Source organism: Chiloscyllium plagiosum, unplaced genomic scaffold (genome assembly GCF_037043375.1).
Source record: "Chiloscyllium plagiosum isolate Xiang-an unplaced genomic scaffold, Cpla_swu_hap1 HiC_scaffold_40, whole genome shotgun sequence".
Taxonomy (NCBI): Eukaryota; Metazoa; Chordata; class Chondrichthyes; order Orectolobiformes; family Hemiscylliidae; genus Chiloscyllium; species Chiloscyllium plagiosum.
The window spans coordinates 66457063-66479465 of record NW_028270178.1 but is presented as its reverse complement, the minus strand read 5'-3'; positions in this window follow the sequence as shown (position 1 = coordinate 66479465).

Genomic DNA, 22403 nt, shown 5'->3' with positions numbered 1-22403 from the left:
AATGGAAGCCGGTTACTTCAGTCCACTGGCTAAATGGTTCATGGTATCGAGTGAGACTAAGAACGTGGGATTAATTGTCGCACTGTCTCAGGTTGCCATAATGATCATCATCTCCTCCGCTCACGTGATCTGTAATACAATGGTGACTCTAGTGATTAGGAACGGACCTGTCAATGTCAAGCATCATTATCTTTGCCATCTGTTGCCTTGAACATTTGTTCACAATGACCAGGAACGGGACTGAGACCTTTTAATACTCACTGATCTCCGTCCGAAAAATCCAGCGACAAGAATTATCCTTACTCCTGTTGGAACCCTCTGTTCTGCACAGCAGCAAAACTATTTGTCATGACTTTACCAGATTCGCTGACAACATTCAGTCAACCCTAAGAGATAAATCGAATTCCTTTCGAACGGTTTAATGAGCTGTGTGAGTTTGCAGCAAACAGGATGATATGAAACGAGTTTAACAGCCTTTTCAAGAATGTAATCCATTGCAGTGTCAGAGATTTGAAAAACGTCATCAAGCTAAAATATCATCTCTGTTTCTTGATCCACTGATGGATAGTGACATGGGGGATATGTGCAGTTTTACCGTTAATAATTGATACCTTTCCCAAAGACAGAACAATCCCACAAATCAGAAATTGGAGTTTTAGAATCGATGCTGCTTTATTCGACATTAGTCTTCAACTACGCTTCAGTCTGATGCTCCAATAATTCCTGATTAACGTCAGTAAAACCAGCGTTAGATTAGGATTGAAATTACAACTGCGGCATTTTAACACACTGTTCAGTGCCAAGAGCGGATCAGTTGCTCCACTGGAGCCGCCGGCAGCAAGCCTATAAAGTGCCCTACTCGTACCTCTGGGACCTTTGACCCGCATGTTCTACTTTTGCTGTGGTTCTGAAATTAAAGCTAAGGCAGAGGAGGAGGAACTGATATGGACCTGATATGATTCGAGCATCAGGTTCAGGAAATGGGACACTGGAACATGTTGAGCAAAATAGAATTGATTGAAAATTGGGTTTCCGTGGGTCGCAGCGTTGTTTATAGAGAATGTTATATTATCGCTGTCACAGGGCTTCTCATTAGGTCTGCTTCAATTTAGCACAGAATTCGATTCAACCACACTTCATTAACTTCCTTCTGCAAGTTCCTACTGACAGCATGAAAGATACTGCACTCATCATCAATCTTCACCAGGGCTACATCCAAGGACATGTTGCACGGTTTTCCTGAATACTGGAATTGTAAAGTGTTAAGAATCCAGAGTGAGATACTGAATTTCCCAAATTCAGGATTATTAACGGGGCCAGAACTCTAGCCAGGCAAAGGGGAAATCTGTCCCTGAATCCCCAATATCCACACTGCCGTTGCTCCATGTGTCCAGTTGAAAACCTGTGTGAAGGAGCATGTATTCTGACAGAGCACCTGGGAAAATCCTCCACTGTCTGATCTAAAGCTACAACAGGAGCTGTGTATTCCAGTTGTAAGAGCAGTGGGATAAAGGGGAGGTCCATGGTATTCCGTAGTGTAGATTCACAGGGTCCTCATCATATTATTGTTTAAAACCTTCTGTCAGAAAAAGCACAGAAAAAGAGGAATAGGAGGGGGGCATTTCACTTGCCAGCGCTACTCCGCCATTTGATGTCACCATGACTGACCAAACACATCAATGCCTTTTCCCAGAACATTCACATCAATATATCGCCCAAAAGGAAAAAGGCACAGAATATGCTGAAAAACTCTGTAACTGTGGGAGGGGGATGTGTTTATAGACAGTGGGCTTCTGCAGTGGGTTTTGCGAATGAGATGTCGATTCTGGGGTGATCATGTTTCAAGTGATATGATTCCCTTAAAACTCACCACCCAGAAAGTGAGGAATCTTTTCTGTTCAGTAGCAGGGAGAAGAACTCCAGACGACAGGAACTGATGGTGAATCAAAATTCATTCAGCAGAAATCTGAACTAAACTCCGATTCTGTTGTAACTCAAACCCACAAACTTTGAATCGCAATCTTAACAATTCAGTAGAAGTCCAACACGTCTTTCAATGTGCCACAGAGCTGTTCTAGCCTCCATTTTACTGCACCCAAAGTTACGGTGCTCAAGTCTTTCATCAAGCATTTCTTTATTCTCGCCCCAGTTTACAGTACTTGGTCCTTCTCCGTGTATGATCTGGCCCCTCAAGTGATCGGCTCAGTACTCCTGAAACATTTTAATGACCCTTCGCTTCACCACACCTTCAAATAGTGAGTTCCAGACAAACGACACTCTCAGAATGCAAACATTCTTCCAAAATCTTTTGTGAACATCCTCTCTCTAGCGTTTCACCTATATCCCTGGTTATTGACCCTTCCCATCGAAATTTCTTCATGTTTCACATATCTATCCCCTTTCTGTGCACGTTAAACAATTCCTCTCAGCTTTCTTCGCTCTCAGATAAAGAGATCCAGTCGAGCTCATCTATCTTTGCAGTGGCGAGAATGTCGTGCTTTAAAAGCACAACAGGTCAGGCAGCATCAGAGGAGCAGGAGAATCGATGTATCGGGCATAAGCCCTTCATCAGGAATGAGAATTTTGAGTCGGTGTTGAGGTAGAGGAATGGGGTTGTTGGTCAGGTTGGTGAAAGCGATAGGTGAATGAAGGTGAGGGAGAAGGTGGTAGTTCCGCGGGGGGGGGGGGGGGGGGATTGATGGCCCGGTTCAGAGACCGGTGCCCAGTTGGGGGGTTTGGACTGGAATAATGGGGGGAACGAGGTGAAATGATGAAGCTGGTGAAATACACATTTATCCCGTGTGGTTGCAAGGTCCTAAGGTGGAATATGAGACGTTCTTCCTCCAGGCATCGGCTGGTAATGGATTGGTGGTGGCTTGTGCCCGAAGCAGCGATTCACTTCTCTTCAGGTGCTGTTTGACGTGCTGTGCTTTTCCAACACGGCACTCTGGACTCTGAGCTCCAGCACCTGCAGCCCTCACTTTCGCTTATCTTCGCAGGGGGAATAGTCGAGCTCGTGCACAACCTTGGTAAATCTCCTCTGACCACAGTCCCATGCAAACACGCGTTTCCTGTGGCTGGCGATCAGAACAGAACAAAATTATCCAAAGAAACGCAGAAATATCTGAACAAAATCAGCAGGTCGAGTGGATCTGAGGAGAGATTTTCGAGCCAAACGATCCGCCTTTGGAACGAATGGTATGTGTGTGTGGGGCAGGAGGGTGAAAGAAGGTGCACAGGGTCTAAAATGATTGAGCTTGATGTTGGATATGAAGATCGCATGCTCTCTCAGTAGGAAATGACGTGCCGCTCTTCCAACTTGCGCTTTGCCATGCGGGAGCTCTGCAGCAGACCAAACTGAAATGGAGGCATGGGAACACAGTGGGATGTTGCAGTGACAGGGACCTTGAAGCTCAGTACCTTTTCTTGCTTGCAGATAGAACGTATATTGTACTCACGTTTGTCACCCGCTCTGTTTTTCTCTCCCCAGTCTAGACGATATCACATTGTGAGCCTGAAATGCAGTTTCCTAAATTGAGTGATGGGCAGATAAATCACTGGAACCTTACACAGTGAGGAGAGACATCGTAATCGAGCAGCATTACACCTCCTGTGATTTCGTGAAATGGTGTCATATGGGAAAGTGCTGGAGGGTCAAGGAGGATTGGACGAGGGTGTACAGAGAGAGATTGTCCTGCATAGTGCCAGTAATCAGCTGTATGGGTTAGTGAAGAAGGGGCAGTAGAATGCATATCATCCTGAGCTTCCTGTTATAAGAAAACATCTCACAATGGAGCAAAACTGCCAAATGATTTTCATTCAAATGCCGACACGAGGTACAGCTTTCAGAAGTCACGCGTTTGCACTGTCAGTCTGTCTCCCCGGGAGCATTAGTACTCACCAACGTTGATTCAGATAGCACAGTTCTTCCTGTGACATATCCCTTCGAGAATGGAAGGGCAGTTATTAATAACCCGTACTTGGAACGGAGTATCTGTATTGCCCAATAAGAATTGCTTAACTCCTTTTTAAAATCACTTGACCCATAACCTTGTATGTCTCCAGTTTGTCCAATCTCTCTTCTTCAGCCCGTACAATATCCTGGCAAATCTCCCCTGCATTGTTTCCAGTGCTGTCGCATCCCTGCTATAATGTGAATTGCATAACTACACACAATAGTCTCGCTAGAGCCGAATGAACAAGTGAAATAAATGATGCGGAAGTCCACAGAAACTGGTGCTTTTTGAATAAAGTTTATTTTACTCAATGCTGTCCTGTGCCCTTTTCCTGAGCCTGATGTTTCAATAATCGCTGGTGCATGTCAGTAAAAGCTGCACCTTGAGGATTGATCTCACAACCGCGGTATCGAAATGGATCAACTGGTTTGAAGGTCCCGATGGCGAGACTTACGCATGGTCGCCCAGCAACAGTGAGCGCAGCAACACAGACTGAACGGGGTCAATGTGAAAGTGATTGTAATGGAAATGGGAGGGGGAACTTAAAGGTGGTAAGTGATTGCGGGAGGGAGGGAATTCTCTGAGAATGGGTGAGTCTGAATCCTTAAATATGAATCAATCGCAGAGATGTGTATGAGAGAGTGGGGTTTGATGGGGGAAAAGAGTAATCTCTGAGAATGCTTTCGTGTAAAACCAACTAATTCCTTTCCGTGTTTCTTCAGCATGAGTCACAAGGAGGAAAATGCAGTGACTCGGATTCTAACGAGCTTACTGCGGCCACAATGCAGAATCTTTTAACAATTAAACAATCACTGAATCATGAGGAGACACGCGTTTAAAACAGTGATAATCACAGTGACAGAGGATATGTTAGGAAGAGTAGCAGATGCACAACAGGAGTATTAGGCGAGCGATAGCAGACATGTGGGAATTCAGAATTAGCTGAATCTTTAAATTCGATATCCCCAGACGCTGTGGTGGTTCCATCGAGGACAGCATGTTGATGACTGAGTTTGATAGATTTCTAGAAACAACAAGGTTCAGGGCGTAGTGCGGGATATTAGTGTAATGTATGTTTAAATAACAGTGTGTTAATAACAATGCGTTAATAACAGTTTTTTCACCATCTTCCCCACACAAGGAGGTACCCGTTGCTGTAGTCAGTCACACAACCCCAGTTCTGAGAACTGGTATCAGACAAATTTCGTGGAGGAGCCACGAATACCAAACCGGAAGTGGGGGTGGAAATGAGCATGTGAAGCTATTCTATGGCACCAGTGACATAACTGGTAAAGGTGCAGTCATTGAGTCATAGAGTTATAGAGATGTACAGCATGGAAACAGACTCTTTGGTCCAACCCGTCTACGCTGATCAGATATCACAACCCAATCTTGTCCCACCTGCCAGCACCCGGCCGATATCTCTCCAAACCCTTCTTATTCACATACCCATCCAAATGCCTTTGAAATGTTGCAATTGTACCAGCCTCCACCACTTCCTCTGGCCGCTCATTCCATACACGCATCACCCTCTGTGTGAAAAAGAAAACCTTTAAGTTTCTTTTATATGTTTCCATTCTCAACCTAAATCTATGCCCTCTCGTTCTGGACTCCCCGAAACAGGTAAAATACTTTGTCTATTTATCCAAGCACGTGAAATGCTGAGGCTGGGAGTGCTTCTGGTCAAAGGCGAGGTGGAAGGGCATATTAGTCTCAATTTATTATATTGTTAGAATTCAGCAGCAGCATTAACCCGCACTGAGGGTTGGCTCAGAGAAAGCGTGCTGGAGCCTTAAGAGAGAGGTCGATGTATTGAAAGCATTCTAAGAGATTTTCCTCAACAAAGCGGTATTTTGTTACTTTTACAGGAAGAACTGCTTTTGCTCACATCGTCTCCACACCATTCTCTTGCTCCAGTAAACATTCCAATCCAGCGTACATTGCTTCCATTCCAACACAGAAACACGTCCTATTCTCTCTCTATTTGGGATAACCTGATTTGACAATGTCATTCTTCGAATGGAGAAATGCAGCAGGGAGTTGTTAGTGCAGCGTCGATGTATTGGGCTAGTAATCTTTGGAGACTGGAATGCGGCAACTGCTGCTACTTAAATTCGATGAGTAAAATCTGGAAAATACACCCAATCTCAGCAACAGAGACAATAACTTTATATTGCTGAAAACTCATTTATTCATGTTCCTTCCAAAGGGAAATCTGCCAACCATAACGAGTCCTGTCAACATGTGACTACAGACCCACAAAAATGTAGTCCACCCATGAATGCCGTCTGACTCAGTTCAATGTGAATTAAGAATGAACAACAAATGCTCTTCAGACCAAGGATAACAACATTCCGGGGGAGAATAAGGAAGAATAAAAATACATGGACAACAGGGAAAATGGGAATCGTGCCTGTGTGGACTCGAATTCAACTGATTATCAAACTAAATAGACACAAGGATATCCACGGCGCCAAGAAGTTAGGGCCATGGGGTGACTGCAGGAAGGAATTCAATTACCTGCTTAGGTGTACACTCACTTGCTCAGTCACAATGCGCACAGGTCATTCACAACTTCCATATGTGAGAACTGATCCCTCAGGAGTCAATTGACAGAGTCAACAGTGAGTTTACAAATGACAGCAGGAGATCGAAACTGCTGTTATTGCAGCTGTTCATCCCAACCAGCAATGAACCCTGTTTGGATGCGTGTTTCAAGTGGAGTTCCACTGTTTTCTGATGTAGATCAGTGATGTAGACTTAGTTGTAGTAGCCAACATTCAGACGTTTGCTGATGATGCAACAATTGGTCGTGCAGTTGACTATGACGACGAATGTCAGAGATTGCAAGGAAGTATCAATCTGGTGGAAAGGAAAATGGCGAATGGAATTGAATCCAAACCAAGGAGTGTTAACGAAATTAGGGAGAAGAAATAATAGCAGTGAGTATTCTGTGTGGTGCAGACAGACAAAGAGATCTTGGCGTGGACATTCATGATCGCTGAACATCAATGTACAGGAGAATCAGTTGGATGGACGTGCGTACGTTAGATGCTGGAGATCAGAGTCAAGATTAGAGTGGTGCTGAAGAAGCACAGCAGGTCAGGCAGCATCCATGTAGCAGAAAAAAAAAGACGTTTTGGGCAAAAGGCTTTCATCAGGAATAAGGCTGGGAGTCTCGAGGTTGGAGAGATAAATGGGAGTGGTGGGGCTTGGGAGAATTTAGCTGAGAGTGCAATAGGTGGATGGAGGTGGGGATAAGAGTGTTCGTTCGGAGAAGAGGGTGGAGCGGATAGGTATGAAGGAAGATAGACAGGTTGGCCAGGTCAGTAGGACAGTGCCAAGCTGGAAGGTTGGAGCGAGTGTAAGGCGGGTGGCGGGGTGGGGGAATAAGGAAACTGGTGAAATCCACATTGATGCAATGGGGTTGAAGTGTCATGAGGCAGAAGATGAGACGTTCTTCCTGCAGGCGTTGGGTGGTGAGGAAGTGGCGGTGGAGGAGTCTGAAAACTTGCATGTCCTCGGGAAAGTGGCGGGGAGGAGTTGAAGTGTTCGGTCACGGGGCGTTGGGATTGATTTTTGCCGGTCTCCTGGAGATGTTCTCTGAAGCGCTCTGTGAGAAGATGGCCGGTGGGCCCACTGTAGCGGAGACTGCATCAGGAGCAACGGATGCAATAGATGACATGTGTGGAAGCGCAGGTGAAACTTTGATGGATGTGAAAGGCTTCTTTGGGGCATTGGGCAGAGGTGGAGTGTGTGTGGGCGTAGGTTTTGCAATTCCTGTGGTGGCAGAGAAGGTGCCAGGATGGGACGGTGGGTCATTGGAGGGCGGGGACTTGACGAGGTAGTCGTGGAGAGACCGGTCTTTGCGGAACGTGGATAAGGGTGGGGAGGGAAAGAAATATCCCTGGAGGTCTGTGTTACTGATAGTTTTAACAAACCCACTGACAACCACAGATATGTAGATTCCATCTCCTCCCACCCCACCTCCTGCACAAAAGCTTTCCTGTGTTCCTAACTCGTCTGCCCCCGCTGCATCTGCTCCCAGAGGACCAGTTCCACCACAGAACACACCAGAAGGCCTCCTTCATTTAAGATCGGAAATTCCCCTCCCATGTGTTTGAAGATGCTCTGTAATGCATCTCATCCATGTCCCGCACTCCATCCATGAACCCCACATCTCCAAACACAACATGGATGGAACAAGGACAGAGGAAAGTCCACACCTTCCATTGCACCAACCTCCGCATAAATCACATCATATGCCGACATTTTCGCCACCTCTAAATTGACCCCAGCACCAGGGATATATTTCCTTCCCCAAACCTATCCGATTTCCTCAAACACCTTTCCCTCCGCGACTACTTAGTCACATCCACGCCCTCAAATGACCCACCATTCGCTCCCTGCACCTTCCTCTGCCACCACAGGAATTGCAAATCCTGCACGAACATCTCCCCCCTCATCTCTATCCAAGGCTCCAATGGAGCCTTCCACATCCATCAAATGTTCACCCGCACTCCCACACGTGTTATTTGTTGTATCTGCTGCTCCAGATGCGGTCGCCTCTCAATTGGGGATGTCTTCTGACAGAGCACTTCAGAGAACATCTCAGGACAACTGCAAGCTTCAACTCCACTGACGCATGGCCAAACATTTCGACTCCCTCTCCCACGGACATGTAGGCCCTGAGCCACCTTAATCACCACTCCCTCACCACCCGATGCCTGGCGGAAGAACGCCTCATCGTCTTTCTCGGGAACGTTCAACCCCATGACATCAATGTGGACTTCATCAGTTTCCTCATCCCCACTCCCTCATCTTACGCCAGTTCTAACCTTCCCGTTAGAACAAAAGAGGCGGAGGGGACCTGTATAATCACATAAAAACATTTATAAACGTTTATTATTCATAGGATCTTGACAGGGTAGGTACAGGCATGTGGTTTACCCTCTGGTATGAGGAGAGCACCAGAGTACATGAACTCAGAATTAGATATTGCCTATTTAAGTCAGAAATGAGGAGTCATTTCTTTGCTCAGGGATCAGTGAATCGGTGGAACACTTTACGAAAACTGTTGTTGAGGCTGAGTTTTGTATTTTCAAACTGTGCCAGACTGATATTTAACCAGAAAGACGATGAAGCTCTGTCGAGGTAAGGCTGGAGAATGGAGTTGAGGCTTATCATATCAGCCATGAGTTCGTTGAATGGTGGAGCAGTCTCGATGAGCTGAATATCCGACTTCCAATCCTATATCATTTGGTCTAACTCAATATTTTATTGATAAGCTTAGAATTCTGAGGGGATGGGATGATGTGATAGTAAAGTTTTATCAAACTGATCAGACAGATCAGGAACTCGGCTCATAAACTGATGAACAAGGAATGTGCCGTGGCCTGGAGACAACAAATGGCACTGGTCATACCACAGACGGAAATGTGGAGAAGGTGTGATTGCTAAAGAAAATTCGTGGATCAAATGTTGTTGGCAACTTGGTGATCACGCTCGATGATGGATTGTGGTATGATCCACACAGCAGTAGTTTGTGAAAGAATGAAAGGTTCGTTTCGTGGGAGAAGTTTTCTGCAGTTCCAATTCCAATTGACTGTTTGAAATACTGATCAGAACTTTGTGTGGAGTGTTGCATTAAAATTCAAAATCCCACTGGATAAACTATTGCACCCGATCTCTCCTTATTTGTTTTGCTTTCATTAGATATAAATTCATAGAAAATCAAGATGGAATGAAAGGAGGAAAGTAACGTTGCACTCCTTTTCATTATCCCAATTTAACTTACTACAGAAACAAATTGGTGTATTTCTACTTTGATATGGTATCGATTTATCACCAATCTCTGGTGCAACGAAGGGCATGGGCAAGAATCTCCATCCAGTGTATGCTAAAGATGCGAGGCACAAAGGGAAACCACACTGCGTTTGATAGAAGCAACAGCCAGAGTAGGATTCAAATCCACACATGCACAGTGACAGAGCCTTAACCTCTGGGCCGCGACAACCCATGGCAAAGGGTCTCAAATGTGACCACATCAAGATTACATGTGGTTCACCTAGGGGATAAGACATTCCCTGAGCGGAATCGAATACACACCTTTATTTTTCTGCTTTCAGTGGAATAATATTACCAGCAAAATCCAAGGAATTGACCTCGTCCTTGGAAGGAATACCTGTCATTGATTCATTCCGAGTCGGAACTGTCTCAGAATGAACCAGCTAACATGAAATTCCCGTCACATGCACACGCACATTTAGTCTTGACGCAAAAGTTCTTCAGACAGTTTCTCTCTCACGTGAAGACTTTTATATGGAGAGAGAAGTGAAGGTGATGTTTTAGCTCGATTGTCTTTCTCACATGGCTGAACCTGAACTGGGTAAAATACCCGGAAATGCAGTTTTGTTTGTTTAATTTTATTAATTTTGCTGCAATTTCACTCTGTTCATTGCAATGATCGGAAGTGAATTTGATTTATGTGGTTGGAACGTTAAATGTTGCATTTAATTTTGCTCCGAATTTATTTCAGCTTAAAGAAAATACTGATGAGAAAAGCAGAAGGTTAAACTACAAAACAAGATGCCAGTTTTGATGCTCAGTTACTTTGGCAGATTTCAGTGGTTGTCAAATGAACCCAACATCATGGCGATGGTCCTCCCACCTTTAAGCCATGGGATGAAAGCAGGAAATCGATCTCCAAGAGACGGGTCACTTCCTGTACATTATGGAATAGCTTTCCTTGACAATATACAAAATCTGGTCAGTTCCATTTATAATGCTTCATGTGGGATATTAATAGAAATCTTTCAAAACTCTGAGGTTTTTTTTTTTGCTGAATCTTACTCAGCTGCATACGTTCCCGATATTTCTTTGCATCTGAAGTCGTCCAAATTAGACATTGTTTCCTCGCACCTTCTACCCCCCAGACCCCACTTTTACACTTTTACCTGGCCACAGGGTGTCTCTCTCCTGGTGAAACTCACTGCTTGTGCGTCTCTAAATGTGCCTTTCCAAATATTTTGGAAACGGATTCTCTGATGACAGAAATTCTGCTCCCATCATTTCTTTGTCCTACATCGATGGTTTTGAAAGCCTGACGTTCAGAAATATACGAACTTGAAAGAGTGAATTTTCCACCTATTTACTCTCTCCAAACGTAAAATTCTCAGGGAAACTTCCATTCAGTTTTCCTTGGTTCAGTGTCAAATTTTTCAACACACAAATAAATAAAATTCCATCCCCACTAAACGCCGTCAGCATAGTCTCTAATGTCTTCGCAGCCCAGTAAACGCTGGCAGTGTCCTCTCTGATCGAATCACAGATTCCCTCCATGGCAGAAAGTAAAGTTCAGCCAATCGAGTCTGTAGGGACACTCTGAACAGCATCTCAACCAGATCTAGCTCCCGTCTCTATCCCCGCAGGCCCTTGGCTTGTGATTTCAAATAAACCTGCTGGAATAAAACCTGACATCGTGTGACTGCTGACCTTATCGCTGTGTTACCCATGGCTAACTCACTTAACTTACTGAATTCACTCTCTGGACACATCAGCGCAATTTAACATGACCAATCTACCTAACCTACAGACTTAACAGCAGTTTGAACCACTGAGCAAATGTACCATCACATTGAACACTATCTGTATCATTTACACACTGGTAACTCAGCCGAGTGAACGCAAGCTGCGCCCATCAACCGGAATTCAATGCAATCAAACGTGGTTCTGCGCTGTTCAACCTCATTCGTTCTGCTGGAAATGTTTCTGCACTCAGGTCTGAATGGGTTTACTCTGCTTTCGGCCTCAGATTCCTGCTGTAAATAAACACATTAGTCAGGAACAACTCTATATAATGGTTTTCATTGCAACACAAACACAATGTGCAGTTTGCTGAAGTTACGTGTTTTCACTTTCACTGACACTCTTTCTCCCCAGGAGCTGCAGTCCTTCCCCAGCTGATTCAGACAGCACTGTCTTTCCTGTGACATATCCAATCGAGAATGGAAGGCCAAGCATGAGGGTCACTAACCACGATACTATGGAGGACAACATCGAAGGAGGCCCTTCAGCCTGTTGTGGCTGCACTTGTCCAACGCAACTGCTTAACGACCTGAATCAAGTCTTCCATTGTTTAGCCCACAATCTTCTATGTTTGGGAACAGCAAATTAGCATGTCATTTTTTTTCAGGTTGGAAGGGTTTCCACCTCTCTGACTCTTTCCGCACATCTACTCAAAACTGTCTGCCTTTTCCCGAAATCTCTTGGCCCCAGTGTTCGATCCCTCCATCAATAACAAACGCTTCTTTCAGTCTATCCTATCCATATCCCCCATTATTTTCTACATTTCAGTCGTGTCTTCTCCAATCTCCTCTGCTCGGTGACAAACTACCCCAGTCTGTCCAATCTCTCCTCATAACTGAAACTCTTCAGCCCAGACAATATCCCATTGAATCTGTCCTGCAATGTTTCCATTGCGATCACATCATTGCTATACTGTGAATTGTAGATCTGCACACAGTAATCTAGCTAGAGCCGAATTAACCTTTTTTTTCCCCTATTCTGTTACAGTATGAGGGCGGCGCTGGCTCGGCAATATTGATTGCGATCCCTAATTGCACAGCGGGCAGTTGAGACTCAACCATATTGCAATGGGTCTGGATTCACCTGGAGGCCCGAACAGGTAAGAATGGCATTTTCCTTCCTCAAAGGACGTCAGTAAACCCGATGGTTTTGTTTTTTCAACAATTGACCATGGATTTACAGGTGTTATTAGATTCGTAATTCCAGATATTTATTGAATCTCAATTCTAACATCTGGCATGGTTGGAGTCAAACCCGGGTCCCTACTCCATTTGCAAGGTGTCTGAGTTAACAGTCCAGTGGTAATAGAGCTCAGCCATTGCAGAAAACCCGTGAAACTAATCTTTCTCAATGACGTCGCTTTTCCTTGATATTGTAATGTGTCATTTTCCTGAGCTTGACCCCCAATAATCGCAAGTCCATATCAGTAAAAGCTGCTACATGAGGATTGGCCTCACAACAGCGGTAACCAAATGGATCAACTGGTCTGCAGGTCCCGATGGTGGGGTTGGGGCACGTTCATCCAGCAACAGTGACCGCAGCAGCACAGAGTGAACAGTACCAATGTGAGAGTCAGTATTAGATTCTGCAGTGACTTAATGAAATAGGAAATGACTCCACAACCACATGATGAAAGAGCAGCGTTCCGAAAACTAGTGCTCAGTTAAACCTGTTAGACTCTAACCTGGTGTTGTGTGATTTTTAACTTTGTACACCATAGTGCAACACCGGCATCTCTAAATTAATGAAATGGGGATGTGGGATGGAAAGTTCAGTTAGTGATCGAAGGAGGGAGAGAAATCTCTGAGAACGGGTGGATTTGAATTCGGACATATAAAACACAGAGATGTGAGCAAGCAGAATTTGAAGGGAAAATTGGAGAAAATTACCATGTTAAAACAACTGATTCCTTTGCGTTTCACAAAATCTGGGGCAGATAGAGCGATTACTGCCGTGACTCGGATTCGAACCGAGGTTGCTGCGGCCACAACGCAGAGTACGAACCACTATACGATCACGGCATTCCACAGACGCACACGCTAACTGCGTGCTATAAGTACAGTATTATAGGAAATGTTAGGCAGCGTACCAAATGTACAATATCAGTGCAAAGCGAACAGTGGCAGGTCTGTGGGAACTCAGAATGGGCTGACCGTTTAATATCGGTTCTCCCAGAGGCTGTGGTGATTCCATCATTAATATGCTGAAGGCTGAGATAAATAGATTTCTCCAAAACATCAAAAACTCCGGGGACAGTGCAGGTGTTGTTGAAATGTATGCTTCAATAGTAATGCAGTTTAACATCGGCTATTTCACCAGTTTCCCCACACAAGGCAGTAACCACTGCTGCCACATTGTCCCAATTCCCCGCCCCAGTATCAGAGGAACTGAGTGGCGCAGTCGCAAAGATCAAACTGGAAGTCGGGATGGGAATGAGGTCGCACAGATACTCGAGGACTCCAGTGACACAACCGGTGAATGCTCAGCATTTCTATCACGGTTTAGAGGCGCAAGCAATTCCGAGGTTGGGAGTGCTCCTGGTCAAAGGCGGGACAGAAGGGTAATTTTTTCCCATTTATAACAATCTACAGTGCATCTTGCTGAGACAGCTGAGTGCCACAACTGGAGCATGGACGGCTGGTTTGAAGTTTGAACTTGCTTCACTGTCACCAACTTGCCTGGAATGAATTGCTTTCACTATTTTTCTTTCCAATTGTTTAGTATCTCCCTGCAGTCTGCGGCTTTCTTCCTCATGGTTAATCGCATGACTAACTGTTGTATGATCCGCACACTGCTGAATCACGGCCACTACAAGTAAATATGAGTCATTGATCTATATGAGAAAACAGTGGAACTCACTGCAGGCATGCTTTGTCGGTTTGCAGGCCACGCCAGAATTGTAGACAATGAAGAAGATTATCTAAGTTTCAAAAGGATCTTAATCCAATGAGTCGTTGGACTGAAAAATGTGACATGGAGTGCAATCTGGATAAATGGAAGTTATTGCATTTTGGTACAACAACAAGTTGCGTAGTGTTGGAGAACACGGAAGCTAGGGGTGCAGGTGCATAATTCCTTGTAGTTTGCATCACCTACAGACAAGGTGTTCAAAGGCATTTAACATACTTCCCTTCATTGTTCAGTCCTTCGTGTATAGGAGTTGGGACGTTATGTTGAAGCTTTGCAGGACATTGATGAGGCCACTTCTGGTATATTATGTCCAGTCCTGGTCGCCCAGTTGTTGGAATGATATTATTCAGTTGGAGCAGGTTCAGAAAAGTATGCACGCATGTTGCCGTGTGTGGAAGGTTTGAGTTATAATGAAAAGCTGGATAGGCTCAGACTATTTTCAGATTCGAGATCGGGGTGCTGGAAAACCACAACAGGTAAGGCAGCATCCCAGGAGCAGGAGAATGTTTTTTTGCGCAAGTGTCCTTCATCAGGTTCTTCCCCGAAACGTCGATTCTCCTGCTCCTCAAATGCTGCCTGACCTGCTATGCTTTCCCAGCACAACACTCTGGACTCTGAACTCTCATCTGCAGTTCTCACTTTCTCCTAGTTGAGACTGTTTTCACTCTAGGATAGGAGTTTGAACGGCGACCTGATAGAAGTTTATCAATTATTGAGAGGCAAGTTAGAGTTAATGATAGCGGCCTTTTCCCAGGAGGGGAATTTCAAGGCGAGAGGGCATCTGTTTAAGATGAAAAGAGAGAGATTTTTTTTTAAAAATCACGTGAGGCTTTTTTTAAGGAAGGTGTTTTACGTGTGCAATTAACTTGCTGAGGAAGTGATGGATGAGGGTACGTTTGCAACATTTAATGGACAATTGATTACAAACATGAATGGGAAAGTGGGATTTTTAAAATAAATTTCTTCATGCCTCGTACATCAGTTATTTCCAAGAGGACATTTAAGAGTCAACCACGGTATTATCCATCTGGAGTCTCCTGTGGGACAGAGCAGATGAATATAACAGTTTGCTTCCCGAACTGGCATGAATTAATCAGATGGGATTTTCCACACATCTGATTCAGGTCATCATGCGACTCTTCAATTCCAGGTGCTTATTGAATTCAAACCCACTATCTGTCATGCCAGGACCTGAACTCTTTGTCCCCAAAATATTACCTGGTTTTTTGGATTAACAACACAGTAATAAAACTACAAGGGCATTATAACCACTCAACGGGTACAGCAGGAGGCAGATAGGATGAGATTAGTTTGGCAGTATGTTCAGCATGGATTGGTTGGACTGACAGGCCTGTTTTCATGCTGTATGACTCTATGATTGACGCTATGGAACAAATAGCTGGTTGGGATTAACAGCAGCATTGACAGCATAATCGAACACCTGAAGTGTATGACATATGTAATCCTGCTGAAGTCTCCGGAGGTTGTTTTGCTCAGTCATCCTTCCCACACACGGGACTGGTGAACGGTCTCTCCCCAGTGTTACTGATGAAATGAGTTTCAATTTCTGTGGTTAATTGAATCCCTTCCAGCAGTTCCCACATTGACCTGCTTTCTCTGTGGTATCAGTGTCCTTTTTTCTACGCAGGGTAAATGATCCTTTCAAATTGTGTCCACACAGATGCAAATCCCGTTTTCCATGTTGTTAATCTGTTTCCATTCTTTCTCATTCACCCACAGGGTGTGAGTATGACTGGTCAAGACAACATTTATTTTTCGCCCCTCGTTCGTTGCTGTCTGGCTACACCACAAACTCGGGTGTGATCCCAGCCTCGGGTGTCTGTCTGTGGGCAGTCTGCACATTCTCTGTGTGTTTGCGTTTTTATTTCTCCCTCTGACCAAAGATGTGCCAGTTACAGGGATCAACAATGGGAAATGCAGGCTTATGGGACAGGGAATACCATGGGGTCTTGTGGGATACGCTTCCGATATACCCTGTGGACTGGAAGGGCCGACAAGCCTCCCTCCCCACACAGTGGGGATTCTTGAACTAAGGGTCAGCCCATGTTTGTTTCTGGTCCTGGAGTCTCTCGTAGGCAGGACTGGGTGAAGATGGTAGAATCCCCTGCACAAGGGACATGAATGAATGAGATTGCAGAAAATTAAAGTCATGATCTCTGTTTCTGAAGTCAGGCTTTTATTTCAGGTTTTATTCGTCGACCTTCAAGCAAATCGATCCATTTGGATACTGCGGTTGTAAAATCAATCCCCATGTAGCAGCTTTTACTGACATAGGCCAGAGATAATTGGAGCGTCCGGCTCATGGAAAAGACCCAGGGCAGTTTTGGTGAAAAGACATTTTATTGGAAAAGATCAGCTTTTATGGCTTTCTGCGTTGGTCTTGTGTTAATTTCATAGGACTGATAATCCAGAGACCGATGTAATAGTCTGGGTACTCGGGCTTGAGTCCCACTATGTCATGATTGTCAAATTTGGATTCAAAAAATATCTGCAAGGAAGAACCTAATGACTACTATAGATCCATTGACAATTGTTGAAAAAAAAATCTGTTCCACTGATGTCATTTCGGGACGGAATTTGCTATCCTTACTTGGTCTGGGCTGCATGTGACTTCAGACTCATAGAAATATGGTTGAGTCTCAACTGCCCTCTGGGCAATTCGGAATGGATAATAAATTCTGCTTAGACAGAATCGCCCTCATACTAATCCAGAAATTTTAAAACAAATGCCGATTATGCTTTAGCAAGAATGTTGTGTGCAGTTTTGCAAGTCACATTATAGCAGGGATGTGATCACACTGAGAAAATTGCAGGAGATATTTACCGGGATATTGTTTGGGCTGAAGAATTTCAGTTGTGAAGAAAGACAGGACAGAGTGGAGTGTTTGTCGCAGTGCAAAGGAGATGTAGACAAGACATGATTGAGTATGGACAGGGTTGACTGAATGAGTTTCCCATTGATGGAGGGATCGATCAGCAGAGGCCAGAGACTTAAGGAGAAAGACAGAAATGTTTGAGAAGATGTGCGCAAAAGCTTTATCAGCCAGTGGGTGGTTGGAATTTGGAATACACTGTCTGCATTTTTCAGAGTGGCAAAAACCCTTATAACTGAATAAATATTCAAATGTGAACTTTTGATGCCAAGACATATAAGGCTGTGGGGTAACCATTCTGAAATGGGATTCAGTTCATTAGGCAGTTGTTTTTGACAAGTGTGGCCACATTTGGTTGAAGACCCTCCTTTGACACTTTTGCCCTCGGTAGTATAATGGTTAGTGACCCCGCCTGTCACAGGGCTCAATTCTCCGCTGGGGACAGTGTAAACGTTTTAAAACTGTCGCTCCATTCCCAAGTGCGGGTATTGATACCTGTCCTTCCATTCTCGATGGGGCGTATCACAGGAAGGACAGTGCTGCCTGAATAAAGGTGGGGAAGGACTGCAGCTCTCAGGGAGGCAGAGTGTCAGTGAACGGCCAAACACGTGACTTCTGCAAACTTCACCTTGTGACTGTGTTGGAATGAAAAGCATTTGACAGACTTGTTCTGGATTGATGTGTTTACTAGAAGCAAGAAGCTGAGGAATAAACAACATAAACGCATTCAAATATGAGTGCAGAACCATTTCCCGCAGCACGAGTGAAATTGTAAAGGACAGAGTAGCGTTTCGATACATTGAATTTGGGTTCATTTGTTACACCAGGGTATAAAACCATTAAAAAATGATACAGCATTTGCTCAGTATGATGGCACATTGTCTCAGTAATTCGCACTGCTGTTCAGAGGGAGGGTTAGGTTGATTGGCAAAGTTAAATTGCTCTCTCATGTCCAGGGAGTGAATTAAGTGAGTTAGGTGAATTAGCCGTGGGTAACGCGGGGATCAGGTCAGAAGTCACAGGACGTCAGGTTATACTCCAACAGGTTTATTTGAAATCATAAGGGGGAGGGATTCCCCTTCTTCAGATGAAATATAAGGAAATAGGGAGGGGAGCTAGGTATAGGTGAGATGCTCTTCAGAGAGTCGACACCGGCTCGATTGACTGAAATGTTCTTTCTGCACTGTAGGATTCTGTGATTCTATGAATTGATAATGACGGTGTTTACTGGGATGTAAAGCCATTAGAGAAGATGCTGATGGGGGTGTACTGAGGATGAGATTTTGTTCACTTGTCTTCTTGGAAAATTGAGAACAGTTATCCCTGAACCAAGGAAGACTTAATGGGTTTTTTACAGGTTATGAAATGTTTGGACAGAGTAAAAGGTAGAAAATTCTTTCTTTCAAGTAAGTAAACATCTAGATGTCAGGCATTCAATACCATTGATAAAACCTTTGAAGGACAAAGAAATAATGAGAACAGAATCGCTCTGACTCCGAGAATCTGTTTTTCCAAATATTTGGAAAGGCACATTTGGTGACATACAAGAAATAAATTTCACAAGGAGAGAGACAGCGTGTGGCTAGGTAAAGGTGCAGAGGTGGAGTGTAGTCGGCCGGAAGTTGCAGGGAAACAATGTCTAAGTTGGTTGACTTTAAATGTAAAGAAATTTCTTTAATGTGTGCAGCTGAATAAGATTCGGTTCCAAAACTCTGCATTTTGAAAGATTTGGCATAATATTCCACCTATAGCATTGTGAATGGAACTGAGTGGATTTTTATTTATTGTGAAGGGAAGATATTACATAATGAATAGGAAGTGACCAGTTGCTTGGAGATCGACTTCCTACTTTAATCACATGCGTTAAAGATGTGAGGACAAGCACCATGATGTTTGGTCCTTTTAATGCTCAGTGAAATCTGCCAAAGCAACGAGCAACAAAATTGGTGGGTTTTCTTTTGCACTTTAACCCTCTGTTTTTCTACGCAGTATTTTCCTTAAGCTGCAATAAAGTCAGAGCAAATTTGAATACAACATTAATCGTTCCAATTAGATATATCTAATTCACTTCTGATTATTACAATGTACATTGTGAGGTTTCAGCAAAATTTAAATGAAACGAACAAATTAGCATTTCTTGCGATTTACTCCAATTCAGGTTCAGCCATATGAGAAAGGCCATTGAGCAACAGCATCGCCTTTATTTCACTCACCATGGCTGCTTCTTCACTTGAAAGAGAAAGTGACTGAAGTAATTATGAGTCAAATGTAGATGTAAATTTGACGGAAAATTCTTGTCCTGTTTCATTCTGACTCAGTTCTGACTCAGAATGTATTACTAACAGCTATTCATTCTGACCAGCATGGCTATTTATTGGAATTTGCTGTTATTATAATTCAAGTGAAAGCAGAAACACAATGGTGTGGATTCGATTCCGCTCTGGAACTTTCTCATCCATGACTTTCATCACATGTAACCTGATGAGGTCACATGTCACACCACTACAAAATGTGCTGAGGAGACCGAGCGATTATGGTGGTGGGTTATTATACCGCTGTGCTCCACATTCACGGGTTCGAGTCACACTCTGGTTGCTAACTTTACGCACCGATCTAGCAGTTTTTCTTTGCACATCACACTCTGGTACACACTGGATAGAGAATCTTTTCCTTGCCCTTCACTGCACGGGAGATTCACAAATAATCGACACCACATTAAAGTCGAAATGAAGAATGAGAGCAGTCATTCTATTCAATTGTAGATTAAATTGGTGTAATCAGAAAGAACACATTTTTCTTTCCGCCTTACATTCAATCTTGTCTTTCTATAAATTTACATCGAAAGAAAGAGAAAAAAAAACAAGCGATCGGGAACACAGGTTTATCCAGTGGGGTTGTTCATGAGTATTTTAACCTAATACTTCACAAAATGATCTGATTAGTATTTCAAACAGTCACTCGGAATTGGAACCGCAGAAAATCTCTCCAATGAGACGAACCTTTCATTCTTTCACAAATTTCTGCTGTGTGTGAATTATACAACGATCCATCATCCAGCGTGTTCACTGACTTGCCAACTGTATAAGATCGAGCAACTTCCTTCAGCAATCACAGCTTCTGCACACAGCCACCTGTGCTGAGCCCAGTGTCATTTGTTGCCCACAGGTCTCAGTACATTTCTTCTTGCTGAGTTTATGAGCATTGTTTCTGATCTGTCTGATCTGTTTAATAAACCTTTTCTGTCACTTCATCCCATCCCCTCACAATTCTGAACTTATGAATAAAATAAGGCGTTAGACCAAATGTTAAACCAAGTGGAAGTATGCTATTCAGCCCAAGGAGTCTGCTCAACCATTCAACAAACTCACGGATGATCTGATTTGGAAATGCCGGTGTTGGACTGGGGTGTACAAAGTTAAAAATCACACAACACCAGGTTATAGTCCAACAGGTTTAATTGGAAGTTCACTAGCTTTCGGAGCGATGCTCCTTTATCAGGTGATAGTCACCTGACTATCACTTGATGAACAAGCGTCGCTCCGAAAGCTAGTGTGCATCCAATTAAACCTGTTGGACTATAACCTGGTGTTGTGTGATTTTTAACATAGTTAATCTGATAATCTTGAATTCCTTTCTGTTCACTTAGCTCGACAAAGTTTTATCATCTTTCTGATTAACTTTCTGGCACAGTTTGAATATACCCAACCACACAGTCTCAACAGCGGTTACTGGAAACTGCCACAGATTATTTGACCCCTGAGCAAAGAAATTATTCCTCATTTCTGAATTTAATGGGCAATATCTAATTCTGAGATTATGTCCTCTGGTGCTCTCCTCAGAGCATAGGGCAAGCCACCTGCCCGTATCTACCCTGTCAAGATCCCACGAATATTGAACGTTTATAATTGTTATTATGTGATTATAAAGTTCCCCTCCTCCTCCTTTGTTTCAAGGATAATAATCCCAGCCTAACCAATCATTCCACGAAGTTCTACTGTCTACAGAATTAGCAACATGTTTGTACGTCTGCGCTGTCCCTTACATGTAATGAAGGCAGGTGGAGAAATTTCGGCGAGGAAACGGGTTGAAATTTCAGGCGCAGACGGGAATTGGAACTTGAAATCAGAAAGCGATTAGAATCGTATTGACCCACAGAAGGACCAAATACAGCGAAGATAACTCTGACAAATGAGAAACTAATCATATTCGATTGACATTCAATGGCTTCAATGTAACTGAATTCCTCCGTGTAATCGTCCTGGGAGCTAGTATTTAGGAGAAATGGAACCTGACCGCCCATATAAATAAGTTGACGACAAAAACCTGTCCGCGGGTCGACTTTGTTTGATTATTAACTCAACTCTTGTCTCCGTGAAGCCTACATCGTCCGCAACGCACAAATTTGATGTTTAACAAAACTCTCTCCATTTGCCGAGGTGGGTGCAGCTTCAATGCCACTGAGGGAACTGGGCACCCTCCACGACAATGCAGTCACTTTACGGTATATTTTTCAACACCTGAATATTTATTCCTTTAACTGCTAAGGCACAATTGCAGCAGAGTGCACCACATAGAAGATTCACTGAAGTAAGTCATCCAGGCTTTGGTGACAGAACCTTCAAAGCTCAAAGACTGCACCGACTATAACGACAAGGTTGAAAATGCACTGAAACGTCACCATTTACAAATTACCCTCCAAGGCACATACCAGCATGACCTAGAGAGGTATCAGTGGTAAATTCATTGAGTGGTGCAGTAGGTTGATGGGCAAAGATTTATACTTCAGCCCTCTATCTTTCATCTTTCAATTTAAAAAATGTAGATTATTGCATGGACCAGACTTGTGCTCATTCCTTTAGTTGTTTCCTAAACTGGCGGTTGCTAAGGATCGAATATCATCCACAGTCTGTGGTCAACAATAGAAAATACCCAAAAACCTCTCGAACAACTGATCTCCCTGTCCAACAATCTTCTGGGATCTGTGAATGTCCACTCCAAGATCTCTTTGTTCCTATACACCACTCAGAATGCTCACTGTTATTGTTACAACTCCCCA